General features: G+C 45.2%; 1 protein-coding gene across 1 annotated transcript in view; it reads right to left on the bottom strand.

Annotated features, from left to right (window-relative positions):
* The window catches only part of NR2F6 (nuclear receptor subfamily 2 group F member 6), a 98,938-nt gene that overhangs the window by 12,577 nt on the left and 73,697 nt on the right, over positions 1-12,664 (bottom strand). The gene's annotated exons all lie outside the window — the stretch shown is intronic.

Here is a 12,664-nt window from a genome sequence, read left to right on the forward strand (position 1 = left end):
GGTTCAGGTAAAATGAGAGTGCACTTTTTGGGTCCAGACAGTGGAGCCTCTCTTCCTCTCTAGAAGGATGCGGAAAGAAGGTGGGCAAAGGGATGGTCTGCCCGATGTGAAAGGCAGTGACAACCTTTGGCAGAAAGTATGGACGTGTCCTGAGCACAACCTTGTCTGCCTGGACAGACAGAAAAGGAGGCTTACAAGAAAGAGCCTGGAGCTCACTCACTCTCCTAGCAGAGGTGATGACAACCAGGAAAGCAGTCTTTAAAGTTAATAGACGTAGAGGACAGTTGTGAAGAGGCTCAAAGGGAGTGCACATCAAGTATGTGAGAACCAGGTTCAAGTCCCACTGTGGCATCACAAAAGGAATAGGAGGGAAAAGTTAAGTAATGCCTTTGAGGAATCTATTTACAACAGGGGACTTGAAAAGAGGGCTGATCAGGGAGCCTGAGGATGGCTAATATAGCAGAAAGGGAGCCTTTGATAGTGCCCAGAGCAGAGCCCTGCTGGGACAAAGAAAGAAGGAACAAAAGTACTTCTGAAAGAGTGGCAGAAAGGGGATCCACAGCCTTTGCTGTGCGCCATGCCACATATTTGTTCCACCTGCAGGCGTATACCGACTTAGTGGAGGGACGCCTGGCTGCCAGAATGACATCACAAACTTCAGGAGGCAAATCGAAAGGAATCAACTGCTGCCGCTCAATCTCCACGCAAGGAGGTGGAGACTAGACAGGTTCAGGCGGAGAACCGTCCCCTGCTGCTGCGACAGAGGATCCTCTCGAAGAGGCAGTCGGATCGGGGGATCGATGGTCATACTGAGTAGCTCGGGATACCAAACTCTTCGAGCCCAGTCTGGGGCCACAAGAAAGACTTGGGCCCGGTCGTGCCTGATCTTCTTAAGCACTCATAGCAGAAGTGGTATAGGTGGAAAGGCGTGCAACAGACCGCAACTCCACTCGCAATGAAAAGCGCCGCCTAGCGAGTGCCGCCTTGGAAATTCCAACGTGCAGGATTGCTGACATTGCGTGTTCTCTTCGGTGGCAAACCGATCTAACCAAGGTTTTTCCCACTGTTGAAAGAGACCTTGCGCCACATCCGAGTGAAGACGCCATTCGTGCTCCATCATGCACCTGGGGCTGAGTTCGTCCGCCCTGGCGTTCGGTGAACCTGCCAGGTGTTGAACCACCAGGGAAATGCCCTGATGTTCCAGCAATGTCCAGAGGCGCAGAGCCTCCTGACATAGGGTCCACAACCCTATCCCGCCCTGTTTGTTGCAGTACCATATGGCGGTGGTGTTTTCTGTGAACACCTCCATTACTCTCCCCTTGACAGAGGGAAGGAATGCCTTCAGAGCAAGTCGGATCGCCTGGAGCTCCAGAAGGTGGATATGGAGCCCGGACTCCGCCGGAGACCAGAGACCTCCGATTTCCACCTCTCCCATGCGGCCGCCCCATCCCAGGAGGGACGAATCCGTCACCACTGTGTGCTCTGTTTGGCAAAGGGAGAGGGATCTGCCATTGACCCAATGCCGGTTTGTGAGCCACCACTGCATTTGTTGTGTAGTGCCCTCCGAGATCTTGACGGACTCAGACAGGTTCCCCTGATGCTGCACCCACTGGAACTTCATGTCCTACTGCAGAGCCCGCACATGCCATCTGGCATGATCAGCCAGCAGGAGGCCATGAGGCCCAGCTGCCTCAGGGTCATCCTGACCAAATCCTAGGATAGAGGATGAAAGGTCAGAATCAGAGCCTGAATATCCTGGACTCAACGTTCGGGAGAATAGACCTGAAAGTGTGTCATATGCAGAACCGCTCCAATGAAGAGGAGCTTCGGGGAGGGAATCAGGTGCGACTTTGGCACATTGATGGAGAACCCGAGCAAATGCAGGAGGTCAGCCGTAGTCTGGAGGTGGGAGACGACTGCCTGGGGCAAGCCCACCTTCAACAGTCAGTCGTCGAGATAGGGGAAGACTAGAACCCCTGATCTGCGTAGATTAGCAGCGACCACAGCCATCACTTTCATGAACACCCGAGTGGCGCACAGTAAGGCCGAAGGGGAGCATGGTAAAAAAGTGCTCGTGGCCTACCGTAAACTGTAGGTAACGCTGGTGGGCCGGCAGGACAGGAATATGGAAATGTGTCCCCTGCACATCCAACGCTACCATTCAATCTCGAGGGTCGAGGGCAGACATGACTTGAGCCAGAGTTAACATCTTGAACGTCTCCCAAGATAGGACGCAGGACCTTGTCCTTTTTGGGCACCAGAAAGTAGTGGGAGTAGCAACCACGTCCTACTTCTGGCGCTGCAAAGCGCTCAATGGCCCCCTTGGCCAAGAAGGCCACGACTTTCTGTTGAAGTGCCAAGTGATCCCCCGACATGCGGTGGTACTGGCGTGGCATGGCTGGAGGGGTAGTCTCGAAGGGGAGGGAGTAGCCCCTTCGGACTATTTGTAAAACCCACCTGTCCGTAGTGATGGTGCGCCAGTGGGGGTGGTGATGGCGAATCCTGACACCCACTGGTGTTTGATGGGCCTGAAAAACCGGACTAGGAAGGTTTGGAGACAGTGGTGGCCGGGGTGGAGGTGAACTGACCCACCCCCTGACCCACCTCGGCGGGTCCCACATCGTGACCGCACTGGGACTGTTGCTGCGCAGGCCTGTGGCTCTGAAGCGAACGTGTCAGGGCGCCCCTTCCGGGGCCACGAAAGGAGCGAAAAGCATAAGGCGGAGGAGGGCGAGTAGTCGAAAGGCCCAAGGACGTGGCCGTTGTCCGCGAGTCCTTAAAACTCTCCAATGCACTTTCTGCCTTGTTGCCAAAAAGGCGAATGCCATCAAAGGGCATGAGAATGTTCTGGACATCCCCAGAGAAACCAATTGTCCTCAGCCACGCGTGGTGGCAGAGCGCCACTGTAGTGGAAATCGTCCTGCCCAGCGAGTCGGCGGTGTCATGGCCACAACGGGTTGTGAACTTGGCTGTATCCCAACCTTCAGCAATAGCTTGAGAGAACACAGTCCGGGCCTCCTCCGGATACGGAGGCAGCACCTGCGCCACCGTATCCCACCGCAGCCCTGAACTGGCAAAAGAAAAAATCTTCCCGAACTGTTCCAATCTCTTGGATTCCCTGTCCGGGGGTGCAGTAGGGAATGCGCTCTGGGACATGGAGGTTTGTACAACTAAGCTCTCAGGGGTGGGGTGTTGGGAAAGGAAAAGGGGGGGGGGGGTCGCCCGGGGCCGGGCGATGGCGTCAGGCCACATTCCTATCCATAGGAGCCCCTGTGTTGGGCCTGGACCAGGTGACAAAAGAACGTCAGAAAGTGCATCATTAAAAAGGCAGCAGTGGCTCTGCAGAGTAGCCGCCGGCTGAAGCACTTCTGTCAGGAGGTCAGTCCTGACGACCACTGTAGGGAGTTGGAGAACCTCGCCCGCCCTTCGCAACACCACTGCGTAACTTGCACCCTCCTCAGTAGCCACGGTAGGAGTTAGCATGCCAAGGTCAGGAGAGGTATCAAGACCACTGACATCCCCCAGCTCCTCTGCCCAGTACGGGTCAAACTCACATTTAGCTGTGAGAGGGTCCTCAGATCCCTCCCAGTCCTCTACTTCGTCCAAAGGCTAATGTACAGGCCGAAAATAAGGAGTTTGGACATAGGGGTAGAAAGGCGCCAACGGCGTCGAGCGATGACGTTCCGGCGCTTGTCCACATTGGGGCTGAGACCGGGGACGACGTCGTCCGGTGGTGCCGGTGAGTTCGACGTAGGTGGAGGTGTCACAAGGTCAACCCACGTCGACCGGGATCCAGGTCTGGATCCCTGCGGCACCAGGGCCGGGCAGACAGCGATGCCTGAGTCACCGACGGTAAAGGGCGAGGACCCCCAGTCGGGCCCGCGAGGCCCAATGGCACAAAGAGGCGGGCCATGGCTGACTAACTCTTGCAGCTGGGCTGGAGTCGCCGACGAACCCGGGAAGGGCAGGTAGGCAGACTGCATAGGCTCCGCGGGAAGGCACCACCCGCACCCTCAGCCGCGTCACCCAAGGGGCAAGGGGAAGTACGCGAACAATGCAGTTTCTTCGACTTCTTGTGATGCTTCGCCTTACCCGACTCAGAGTGCGAAGACTTCAATACCAATTTGTACGGTTTTTTAAATGCTAATTTTTTTTTTTTTTTTTTTTAATGGTTTTCCACCGTGCGCGCACCCTGCGATTAAAAAAAAATATATATATATGTTTTTTTCACCCTTCGGGATCCTTTAGGGACCCCCTGACAAAGGCTAGGGGGTCAGGAACTCTCTACCCTGCCACCTTTTCACGTTCGCCACCTCTCTTTTTCACTCTCGCACCAACAACAAACAAAATGGCGGCCGACACTTCCTGATTTCGACCGTTGACTGACATGTAACCACCAATCAGAATTAGGCTCGCGCATGTTAGGGTGCACGGCTATAGATATTTATGTGCTTTAACTGCAATTTTCTCAGTAACTACTGAACAGATTGACTCCATATATGCAAAAGGCACTTCCCTGACCTGAGGACTACCTCTCTGCCAAATTTCAAGTAATTCTGTTCAGCCGTTCGGGCTGTACCTTCGACTAAAGGTCCTATGGGAAAATGCATGGGGAAAACGCGTTTTGGGACCCCCCTATTTTCTCGGCCCCTGCTTGACGAATCACCCCGAGACTTTCAGGGTAGGAGCTGAACGGAGCGCCCCATTAGTTTTGAAAATTTCGCGAGAATTCGTCAACCGGCGCCAAAGTTATTAAAAATAGATTTTTCAGATTTCCTATGGAAACACGGTCCTAACTAACTATCTACTGGCGACCGCCAGTAGATAATATATATATATTCACTAAAACAACCATAGGTTTCACACACGTAATAGTTAGGAATTCGCATTTAAAAAACCTTGCAAATTCACTGAAAAAACCATAAGTTTCACACATGTTATAGTTATGTGGACATTTTACTCGTAAAAAACCATTGAAATTCCCCCGTTATAGTTAGTTCAGCTAACTATAACTCACGCGACCGCAATCCACTGCTGATGACGTCACATATTACATCACTGTATTCACTAAGATACTGTTAATAAATCAGTAATACAATTAATTTTACAAAAAAAACATCCATTTAGACACTTATTTACCCATTTATTCTTCCATTAACCTTTAGATATACATATATAAAAAATATTTATTTTTCAGAAAGACACATTCACTGGATGATGTCATCAGTGATGTCATTTGAGATGTCATCAGTGATGTCATGAGTGATGTCACTGACCATGTCATGAGTGATGCCATATGTGACGTCATCAGCAGTGGATTGTGGTCGCGCGAGTTATAGTTAGCTGAACTAACTATAATGGGGGAATTTCAATGGTTTTTTACGAGTGAAATGTCCAGCTAACTATAACATGTGTGAAACCTATGGTTTTTTCAGTGAATTTGCAAGGTTTTTTAAATGCTAATTTCTAACTATAACGTGTGTGAAACCTATGTTTTTTTAGTGAATTTGTAGGGTTTTTTAAATGCTAATTTATGTATTATATTTTTTATATATTTATTTTACAATAAACTACCTATGTATATAGTTATAGATTGACTGTATCCTGTAATATGGAATGGCTCAGCTTTTTTTTTGTTGAATTTGGATAAAGTTGAACAGCATAGTTAATATCTTCTATAAACTTTTTAAGGGTTTTTCAGCGTGCGCGCACACCGCGATTTTTTGAAAACAAATAAAATCTTTTTTCCCCCTTCGGGGTCCTTCAGGGGCCCCCTGACAAAGGCTAGGGGGTCAGGAACTCTACCCTGCCCCCTTTTCACGTTCTCCACCTTTCTTTTTCACTGCCACACACAAAATGGCGTCCGACACTTCCTGATTTCGACTGATTCGAATGTTGACTGACATCTAACCACCAATCAGAATTACGCTCGCGTGCGCGCACCGTGCGCGCATATAGATATTTATGTACTTTTAACTTCAATTTTCTCAGGAACTACTGAACAGATGGACACCATATATGCAAAAGGCACATGCCTGACCTGAGGACTACTTATTTGCCAAATTTCAAGTAATTCTGTTCAGCCGTTCGGGCTGTACCTTCGACTAAAGGTCCTATGGGAAAATGCATGGGGAAAACGCGTTTTGGGACCCCCCCTTTTTTCTCAGCCCCCGCTTGATGAATCACCCCGAGACTTTCAGGGTAGGAGCGGAGCGCCCCATTAGTTTTGAAAATTTCACGAAGATAAGTCAACCGGCGCCAAAGTTAATCAAAATAGAATTTTCAGATTTCCTATGGGAACTCGGTCCTAACTATAACTATCTACTGGCGACTGCCAGTAGATAGATATTATATATATGTCTTTGTGTGGATAAAGTCTGAGAGTTCCCAGCAAATAATCCAGCGGCACACCCAGGACAAAACAATAAGTTTATTTATTGCTTTAAACGAACAGAACTACGCGTTTCGGCGAAGCCTTTGTCAAGTTAGTGACCCGTGCCCCAATTCCCTTAGAAATACAGGTCATAGTTGATAAACAGTGAGGAAATACTATCGCCGTCAAACATTTCATTTGTGTAAGTTTTTGTGATATCAACAATACAATTGCTTATAGAACAATTAATAATAATGATCGAAGTTTACAAATAATAATAATGTTGATACGATTTACAAGTCCACTAGAAATTTTTTAGGAAAGGAAAGACAATAGTATTACTGCCTGTGAACGCTCCAATGCAATATCTCATTAATTATAAAACAAATTCATATTGAATATCAGTAAAGGTACCCAGAGTGCAGAGGGTAATGTACTCACATTACGACACGAAAAAATGCTCCACTCCATTAACATTCCCTTCTATAAGTCACAATTATTCAAATTCAGGTTCGGTCACATCGTAAATATTGCTTATGGTCAACCAATACTATTAGTGATCACCGGAATATGCAATAATTTACATACCCCAATAGAAAAGGACAGGAAAATAATACAAGTCACAGTTCAAATTATCGATACTAAAGTGCAATATCTCCTGGATGTGACATAACTTATTAATTTGTATCCTTCAGAAATGACAGAAACGGGGAGTCCTAAACGTGCTTGGGTAATGTACCCACATTCTAACATCTTTACGCTCTGTTGATAGTACCATTGTGCTAAATTAAATCATCACCGGGTAATGTACCCAAACTCTATTCATGTAGCAGTTTCATACAATCGGCCATTGCCTCAACATCATATAGGCATTATTTCATAATGAAAAGGTATTTATTCTGATAAAAAAATAATAAATAAACAATTTATATCAGCGATAAATTTCTTCTACCACTGTATTAGGTATGTCATTTTCAGGAAAAAAGGGATATTACGGGGCGGGTGTCATCAGCTGTTCGTGGTGAAAACCGTGAAAAATTTGATCTATTCGAATGAATACACCCAGTGAGAAATGAAAATAAGATCAAACTAAATGTCACCGGAGGGTTGGGGCAACATATCACTCTGCTAAGCCTAGCTAGTGATAGACAATAAATCTTAGAAAATATATCAGCATAATACCATCACTGGTCATTATTATAATTATGCCCTTGACACCGGTATTAAAAGAAAGGAAAAAGGTGTTAAAATACAATATGAACATAAGGAGAACACGTCAGTGGAAGAGTCTAAACCCCTATATGGGTGGCCAGTTCTTCACCATAGTTCATCCCATTAGGGATCTTAGTGTTGAGTTCGATGATATACTTGGACTCAGTAATTCTTAGAAGTTTCTCGCGATCTCCCCCTCTTTGGAGAGGTAAGATCCTATCAATGCCATAGAATTTAATCCATTTGGCATTACTCTGATGTTTCTCTTGATAATGCCTCGCTACAGGGTAGTTGAGGTCGATATTGGTCACGGCTCTCATGTGTTGTAAAATGCGGGTCTTGAGCTGTAGTTTCGTGCTGCCCACATAGTTCATACCGCAGGGGCATTCCAGGACATAGATGGTATAGTCACTGGTGCAGGTTATAAATTTGTTGATCATTTTTCTGTTTTTTCCTACGATATAACTGTCACAATTTTTGCTGTGCTCACATGCCTTTCACGAGCCGCATTTTTTAAAACCCTTAGCAGTTCCTAGCCATGTGATATTCTCCGGAATGTTCTGATAGCTGTGCACAAGTTGATCTTTAAGGGACTTGGATTTTTTATATGTTATTAGTGGAGCAGGACCTATCTCCGTACCAATAACTGGGTCAGATTCAAGTAATCCCCAGTGTTTCTTCATGAGGTACCTTAAAGTGTTCGATCTGCTGTTATAAGTGGTAATCAGCCTAGGTATAACTGTCCCTTTCTCTTTCTCCCTTTTCTTTTGTGAAGAGAACAGTGCCTCATTGCGTGAAATATTCTCAACTTTTTTAATTGCTGTTGAGATCACTTTAGGCAGATAGCCTCTTTGTTCGAATCTCATTTCCATAGTACGTTTTTCTTTGGAGAAACCACCTTCGGTGTTGCAGTTCCTTCGAGCCCGAAGGAACTCTCCAAAGGGAATACTGTTTCGGAGTGGTATAGGGTGGTTGCTATTTGCATGAAGTAGGGTGTTCCCTGAGGTTTCTTTACGGAAAAGGGTGGTTACTATCCGGTTGTTTTCTATGTTGATGGCTACATCCAGAAATTCACAATGTGAGGTGCTAATGGAGTGTGTAAATGACAAATTGATGTTATTGTCCCCCAATTTGTTTATGAATTCTTTAGCCAAATCTAGAGAACCATCCCAAATCAGGAACAGGTCATCAATATACCTGATCCAGATTGGGATGTGTTGTACATACTGCTCATTCTCGTCTACCCATACAATACATTCCTCCCACCACCCTAGGAAAAGATTCGCTAGACTGGGCGCGAAAGATGTTTCCTGAAAATGACATACCTAATACAGTGGTAGAAGAAATTTATCGCTGATATAAATTGTTTATTTATTATTTTTTTATCAGAATAAATACCTTTTCATTATGAAATAATGCCTATATGATGTTGAGGCAATGGCCGATTGTATGAAACTGCTACATGAATAGAGTTTGGGTACATTACCCGGTGAGGATTTAATTTAGCACAATGATACTATCAACAGAGCGTAAAGATGTTAGAATGTGGGTACATTACCCAAGCACGTTTAGGACTCCCCGTTTGTCATTTCTGAAGGATACAAATTAATAAGTTATGTCACATCCAGGAGATATTGCACTTTAGTATCGATAATTTGAACTGTGACTTGTATTATTTTCCTGTCCTTTTCTATTGGGGTATGTAAATTATTGCATATTCCAGTGATCACTAATAGTATTGGTTGACCATAAGCAATATTTACGATGTGACCGAACCTGAATTTGAATAATTGTGACTTATAGAAGGGAATGTTAATGGAGTGGAGCATTTTTTCGTGTCGTAATGTGAGTACATTACCCTCTGCACTCTGGGTACCTTTACTGATATTCAATATGAATTTGTTTTATAATTAATGAGATATTGCATTGGAGCGTTCACAGGCAGTAATACTATTGTCTTTCCTTTCCTAAAAAATTTCTAGTGGACTTGTAAATAATCGTATCAACATTATTATTTGTAAACTTCGATCATTATTATTAATTGTTCTATAAGCAATTGTATTGTTGATATCACAAAAACTTACACAAATGAAATGTTTGACGGCGATAGTATTTCCTCACTGTTTATCAACTATGACCTGTATTTCTAAGGGAATTGGGGCACGGGTCACTAACTTGACAAAGGCTTCGCCGAAACGCGTAGTTCTGTTCGTTTAAAGCAATAAATAAACTTATTGTTTTGTCCTGGGTGTGCCGCTGGATTATTTGCTGGGAACTCAGACTTTATCCACACAAAGACGTAAAAAGCGGAGTTGCGACTGTGGCTGGCACCGGCATCGATAGGAAGGAGAGCGGGGATTTTGCAACAATTTTCTGGAAACGATATATATACACACACACACACACACATATACATAACTAGAATACAATGCAAAGAACAAAATGTACAAAGCTAGAAAAGGATGGTGGAAAGAAAAGGAAAGCTCAACGTTACTGGAAAAGAGGTCACAGTACGACCTGACCCACTGCTGTGTCGCTGCGATAGGCAGAGTCCAAGCAATAATGCCAGGCAAAGGTGTGCGTATTCTTCCAGGTAGCTGTACAGCAGATCTCCTGGAGTGACACCAGTAAACAGTGCAGTGGAGGCAGAAGCAGTTCTGGTAGTGTGGGCGTGCATTAACGTCTGTAGTGGTTTAACTGCTGCTTTAGCACAATAGAGAATGGTACTGGAGATTCAATGGGAAGTACCTTACTTAGAAAGAGGATAACGTGTCTGTGGCGCGCAGTAAGCCACAAAAAGTTGATTAGACTTGCAAAAGTGTTTAGTCCTTTCCAAATAGAATTTCAAACATCTCTTAATGTCCAAAGAATGAAGGGCGCTCTCAGCTGGTGTTGCAGGAGCTGGGAAAACATGTTCTGAGGACGAGAGGCTCATTTAAATTAAAGTCTGAAGGGACTTTAGGAATGAACTTAGGGTTCGTACGAAGAATCACTTCATCATCCCAGAATTGTAGGAAAGATACTTGAATGGTGAGGGCTTGAATAGCACTCACTCGTCTGGCAGATGTTAAAGCTACGAGGAGAGCAACTTTCCAGGAAAATAACTTCAGATCAGCTCTGCAAATGGGTTCAAACTGGTATTTCATAAGCTGTGAGAGAACAGTATTGAGCTGCCAAAGCAGTGAAGTAGGTCTTACTGGTGGAAAAGACCTTGAAGAGACCTTTGAGGAATTGCTTTACAATTCTATCTGACCACAAAGAAGACAAAATAGATGATCTCCTAAAGCAGGAGGTAGCTGCCAAGTGGACCTTGATGGGTAAGGGCACCAATACGGATCTTGCCAAGTGCAGGAGATATGGGAGAATCTCTTGAGGCGAGGAAAAGAGCGGGTGTACGTTAGCTTATGGCACCAAAGGCAAAAACACTTCAACTTAAGAAGATAGGTCTCATTAGTACCCTTCACTCAGGCTCTGGATAGTATCTTCCTGCAGGCTGAAGATAAGTTCAAATGGGTTAACTCATTGTGCTCAGGAGCCAGGCCGATAAATTAAGGGATTTTGGATCCAGATGCAATACTTGGCCCGGAGACATCATTAAGAAATGGAATCAGTTCCAACTGAATGTGTGGTTTCTCTGAAAGAAGGGGTGTGGCCAGGACGGGGCTATGAGAATCATCCTGCATGATTCAGCCTATATCTTCATGAGGACTCTTGGGAGGAGAGGAATGGGAGGAAAGGCGTAAAGGTATCAGTTGTCGCTAAAAGGTCAACACGTAGCTTGCCCCACTTGAGAAAGATGCAGCTGAGCATTTCCTGATCGAGTTCCCATTCATGACAGGATGACCTTAGTCTACCTAATGTGTCAGTTATCGGGTTTTGGATTCCGGGTACATGATCTGCTCATAAAGACACTCCGTTGCAAATAGTCCACTCCCAGATGCGCCTTGCCTTGAGAGAAGAGTTGTGATCTAATGCCGCCTTGCTTGTTGATGTAGTGCATTGTGGTTGTATTGACCATCCAGGTGGGTACCGCTGAGTTCCTTATTCTTGGAAGGAAAGCCTGTAAGGCAAGATGGACTGTCTTGAGCTCCAACAAGTTGATATGCAGAAGACGAGGCTTTTGACAACTGTTACGGACTTGCAACTTCTGAAGGTATGCTCTCCAACCTTTGAGGGAGGCAGTGGTAGTTATGACCAACAGAGAAGGTATGCTCAGGTAGGAGTGACGACTGACATTTTTTTTAAAGCATCCACCATGATAGGGCAATGACCATGGCTGAAGTGACATTGAGTAGAACATAAAGGGTCCCGTTGCCTGTAGCCACTGCTTGTCGAATAGCTCCTGGAGAAGAAAAATCCTTAGACTGGGTAACGAAACTAGGGGGATGTAGGATGACATCATTCACAATAACGATTTGTTAAGGTGAACTGAAAGATACTTTTTTTCTATCAGCTTTGCTAAGCACGTTAGTTTTAATTGTCTCTCCAGAGACGGATATGCTTTGTTGAGTGTTGTGTCGAGTGTTGCACATAAAAAGGTGATAGTTTTTGAAGGATGCAAGACTGACTTTTCTGGATTCAGGGTAAGGCCTAATTCGTTGAACAGTGTTGTGCAGGGCACAGTAGATGCTTGTGCTGCACAAATGGACAGCACTTTGACTAACCAATCGTCCAAGTACTGGAATACTTTAGATCTTTAGTTTCTTCCGGAGCCTAGCACTTTGCAAATGCCCTTTGTAAATAATTCAAGCACAGTACTAAAACAAACCGGTTTAATCGGGTCAATGTTTGTAACTTCTCTTTTATTCCATTCCTTTTCAGCAAGCACAGTCAAAGCGTTTTGCCTAAACATAGGCTTCCTTAGGGTGAAGTCCTGCGATTGATGGTATATTGTTTATGTCCACCACTTTGGTGTTGTCACTAATCGGGCCAGCAATTATTAGAGTCACTATGTCCAATATCAAATTCTGCATTACAACTATCCTTATTTTCAATCAGCAGGTTCAGTACATTTTGCAAATTTGGAAAGTGTCTACCAAACGGCGTGTACAGCAAAGACAGTCTCCCGGTCCGCAGTGA

The sequence above is a fragment of the Triturus cristatus genome, chromosome 12, assembly GCF_964204655.1.
Source record: "Triturus cristatus chromosome 12, aTriCri1.1, whole genome shotgun sequence".
Classification (NCBI taxonomy): domain Eukaryota; kingdom Metazoa; phylum Chordata; class Amphibia; order Caudata; family Salamandridae; genus Triturus; species Triturus cristatus.